General features: G+C 40.5%; 1 pseudogene across 1 annotated transcript; it reads right to left on the bottom strand.

Annotated features, from left to right (window-relative positions):
• Positions 1-1049: 1049 nt before the first annotated feature.
• Positions 1050-2174, bottom strand: LOC105551497 (annotated as a pseudogene). Its single transcript, XR_001007868.1, has one exon. The product of XR_001007868.1 is annotated as a small ubiquitin-related modifier 1 pseudogene (transcript).
• Between the last annotated feature and the right edge of the window lie 2608 nt (positions 2175-4782).

Here is a 4782-nt window from a genome sequence, read left to right as displayed (position 1 = left end):
GGGTGCACTACCCTCCAGGAACCTCCACATGTGCAGGTATCCAGGAGCTCTCTGATCCCTCTCATTTTGGGTTTTTATGGAGGCTTCATTGCATAGGCATGATTGACAACTGTGTGGAAATGTGACTAGACAAGAAAATATGATTTAAACCCAGCAAGGCTTGTCTTTTCAGACTTTTCTTGGCCTCTCTGTGTTGTATTCTTTCCTCTAAGGTGTGGGGTAGGGCGCTGTCTGGATTAAGGGTCTTTTGACCCACAATCAGATTACAGTCTTGGCTTGGGCAGGTAAAAGGAAGATGGGAGAAAGAAAGAGAGATTCTATTTCCTAAGGCCTTAAGTGCCCCAACATTATAACAATGACTATGGGAGATAGGGGTCAGGAACCATGGACAAAAACCAGTATGTATCATAACATCATAGCCACTAAAACTTTGTTTTTGTTTGTTTGAGACAGGATCTCACTCTGTCACCCAGGCTGGAGTGCAGTGGCATGATCACAGCTCACTGCAGCCTCTACCTCCCAGGTGCAAGAGATCCTCCCTACTCAGCTTCCTGACTAGCTGGGATTACGGGTGTACACCACCACAACTGCCTAATTTTTAAATTTTTTGTAGAGACGAGGTCTCCCTATGTTGCTTAGGCTGGTCTCCAACTCCTAACCTCAAGTGACCCCTCTCATCTCAGCCTACAAAAGTGCTGGGATTACTGCAGGTGCCATTGTAGCCAGAGGCCCTAAAACATTTTTGATTAATACACGTGTGCACTGAGAGAAGATAAAATCACTCAAGACAAAGAAAGGATGGGGCCAGGAATTGAGAACAAATTCCAAAAAAAACCCAACATTTAAGGACTAGGTAGAGATTCCCTGTATCTATCACTTATAGATGTTGCCTTATCTGTGTTATCACAGATATCACTTATCTGTGTTGCCCAGGCTGGCCTCAAACTCCTGAGCTCAAGGGATCCTCCTGCCTCAGCTTCCTAATTAGCTGAGATGATAGGTATGTACTACTGTGCCTGGCAACTCAGTATGTATTTCTTTCTTTTTTTTTATGATTTTTACAAATATTGTTTATTTTAATGAAGCTGGTACAGACAATGTCCATTTAAAACCCATATCCCAGGCCAAAAAGTACAAATAAAATAAAAAAGAGCAGTGTTTTGTTGTATTCATTTCTGCATGTATAGTTTTATTAATTGCTAATGAAAATTAGAACTTTTCTGGGATCTTCTGACAAGATTTTTAAAAAATCTTAAAATGCCTTTTCTTCGGTGAAGCCATCTTTGGAGTTAGCTACTCTCACCTTATCTGTCATCTTGACTTCAACCTGATATTCCTCCTCAAATTTTAAAAGTAGCTTCAAGTTAAAGAAAGGTCATTTTTCCACAGTTCAGTTCTCTGAAAAACTTCCATCTCCCACTGAAAGTCACAGTCCAGGAGTGAAGCAATCACATGCTAGAACATCAGGGCCAATTGGAAAGTCATTATGAACACTTGCATTGGTCAATCTTATTTATCACCACAAGCCTGAAAATGCAATGTCCTGAAAAAGGTGGCCTCTCTGTGCACACGTAATTTTTAAAAAGGAGAGGGTAATATGACGGGGACTGAGGCTTGATCACCAAAAATCAGCACAATGAAAACAAACAATAATGAATAATGAGCACTAGAATTCAAATTACCAGATGTTTCAAAGAGATGGGTGCCAGTTTTCAATTCCGTTTTGAACACCACATTACAAAAGAACTATTTTTAAAAATAAAAAAGGATTGAGGGAAAAGAAAAAAAATAAAAATAATATCTAAACTGTTGAATGACCCCCCGTTTGTTCCTGATAAACTTCAATCACATCTTCTTCCTCCATTCCCAGTTCTTTTGGAGTATGATTATCAGCAATTCTCTGACTCTCAAAGAGAAACCTGAGTGAATTCATTGGAACGCCCTGTCTTTGACAGTATGATTCTTTGAGTTTCTTGAGATGTGTTGTCATTTTCACTTTGAAGTGAATCTCACTGCTATCCTGTCCAATGACTTTGAGTTTAATATATTCACCTTCCTTCTTATGCCCCAAGTCCTCAGTTAAAGGTTTTGCCTCCTGGTCAGACATGATGACGGTGGTTTCACCCGGGGGTCTCCGCACAGCAGCGGCCTCGGCCTCGGGTAGGCAGAACCTCCCTCAGTATGTATTTCTAAAAGATAAAGACTCTTTTAAGGCCGGGTGCAGTGGCTCATGCCTGTAATCCCAGCACGTTGGGAGGCTGAGGCAGATAGATCCCTTGAGTCCGGGAGTTCAAGAAGAGCCTGGGCAACATGGAGAAACCCTGTTTCTACAAAAAATTCAAAAACTAGCTGGGCATGTTGGTGTACACCTGTAGTCCCAGCTACTTGAGAGGCTGAGATGGGAGGATCACCTGAGCCCAGGGAGGTTGAGGCGCAGTGAGATTGCACTATTGCAGTCCAGCCTGGGTGACAGAGTGAGACCCTGTCTCAAAACAACAACAAAAGACTCATCTAAAAAATTATAACCACAATATAATTATCATACTAAAACATTATTTACTTAGTATCATTTAGTATCATGAATTTACAAATTCTTGAATTGTATTGTAATTTAATTCAGTTGGTTTGAGTCAGGATCCAAACAAGATTCACACATTGCAATTAGTTATGTTTCTTATATCCCCTTTAGTCCTAAGTTAACCACCTCTTTTTTACCTTTACATTTTTTTTTTAAAGAAACTGAAGTATTTTTTTCCAGTAAAATTTCTTGTAGTCTAGATTTTGCTGATTATATCCTTGCAATGTTATTTAACATTCTCTGTTCCCTCTAATTGCTGTAGGCTGGTAGTTAAGTCTGGATAGTTGAACAATTGATCATATTCACACTTGATTTTTTAAAATCAAGCCTTTATAGATAGTATTTTGTACTTCTATTGTAACACTTTGGGAAGCACATGATTTCTGGGGGTCGACTTCTTTTGTGAGATTAAGGCTGTTCAGTGGGCTCAAATATTGTCTATAACAAAGTTCCTCATCTGCTTTTCACCTAATTGTTTCAGCAGCCAGTGATGATCATCCACTAGATCAGAAGTTCATGGCACCTTTAGTGTCTGAATAATTTTTTCTCAGTTCCCATAGGTCAAAAGAAGTACCTAACATTTCTGTTTATTAAGTAGTTAGGGTCAAACAAATTAATATTAGGTTGGTGCAAAAGTAATTATGGTTTTTGCTATTACTTTTAACATATGTATTTATGTCCTAATAACTTAGTAGCGACTTTAAAGTATACACATAAATTGAAAGAAAGAATAATACTTTAATTTCATCCTTAAATAACCACATTCGCTTACTAATGGGATGTTTATACCTCTTGGGTACCTCATAATTTCTGAAACCTTGAAATCAGGTGGGACACCACTACCCTCATTTCCTGTTCGTAACTGGATTCTGCACAACGCTTTCTTGAGACCATATCTACCACTGAAAACCTGACTGCAAAGATAGGTTAGTCAAAAGAATGTAATTTGCTCTAATGTTGAAACTTTGAATTACCTCAAGCTGATAGTTCACATGGCTTCTGACAGATGTCACTGTTGTTTCCTCAGAAATTTAAAATACCCTGTGATGTCCCTGTGAGTTTGTAATAGTGCCCTCACAGTTTGGGCACTGGAGGTCATTGGCCATTCTTCTCCTGGACTAGAGCAAGGATTGGCAACCTTTTTCTATAAACAGCCCAGTGGTAAATATTTTAAGCCCAATAGCCATGTGGTCTCTGTCATAACTACTAAATTCTGCCTTTATGGTGTGAATACAACCAGTATAGACAATATGCAAACAAATGGGGTGACGGTTGCCATGATTTGAATGCGTGTTACCTCCAAAATTCAGTGGGGCCTTTTTAGGAAGTGATGCTTATGAGAGCTATACCCTCACGAATGTAGTAGGGCATTTATAAAAGGGGCTTGAGAGAGTAGGTTTGCTCTCTTTACTCTTCTGCCATGTGAGGACACAGTGTTCTTCCCCTCCAGAGGATGCAGCAACGAGTTGCCATCTTGGAACTGGAAACTGAGCCCTCACCAGACACTGATCCTGCTGGTGCCTTAATCTTGGACTCCCAGCCTCTAGAACTATGAGTTTATGTTCTTTATAAATTACCCAGTCTCAGGTATTTTTGTTATAATTAGCACAAACGGGCCAACACAACTGTATTCCAGTTTATTTACAGCCACAGGTGCTGGGCTAGGTTTGTCCTGAGGACCTTGGTTTCCCAATCCCTGGCCTAGAAAATAGAGAGGAATTTTTCGTTTATTAGCTGGAATTCTTCTAAGGAGAAGAATTTTCCCTCAACAGTTTGATTACCCCAAGATAAAGTGTGCTTAGCAAATGTAGTATAAACATTTGCTTCTTTCTTTTTTTTTGGGGGGTGGGAGGACGGAGTCTCGCTCTGTTGCCCAGACTGGAGTGCAGTGGCATGATCTTAGCTCACTTGCAACCACCACCTCCTGGGTTCAAATGATTCTTCTGCCTCAGCCTCCCAAGTAGCTGGGACTACAGATGCATGCCACCACACCCAGCTAATTTTTGTATTTTTAGTAGAGTCGGGGTTTCAGCATATTGGCCAGGCTGGTCTTGAACTCCTGACCTCGTAATCCACCTGCCTTGGCCTCCCAAAGTGCTGGGATTACAGGCGTGAGCAACTGCACGCGGCCGCTTCTTTCTTTTTACTAGTTTTCAAGATTGGTTGATTCCCTAGCATCCAGCAAAGGTGGCCAATAAGGTATT

The sequence above is a fragment of the Mandrillus leucophaeus genome, unplaced genomic scaffold, assembly GCF_000951045.1.
Source record: "Mandrillus leucophaeus isolate KB7577 unplaced genomic scaffold, Mleu.le_1.0 Scaffold523, whole genome shotgun sequence".
Classification (NCBI taxonomy): domain Eukaryota; kingdom Metazoa; phylum Chordata; class Mammalia; order Primates; family Cercopithecidae; genus Mandrillus; species Mandrillus leucophaeus.
Note: the sequence above shows the minus strand (reverse complement) of the source record. Positions and strands in the feature narration are given on the sequence as shown.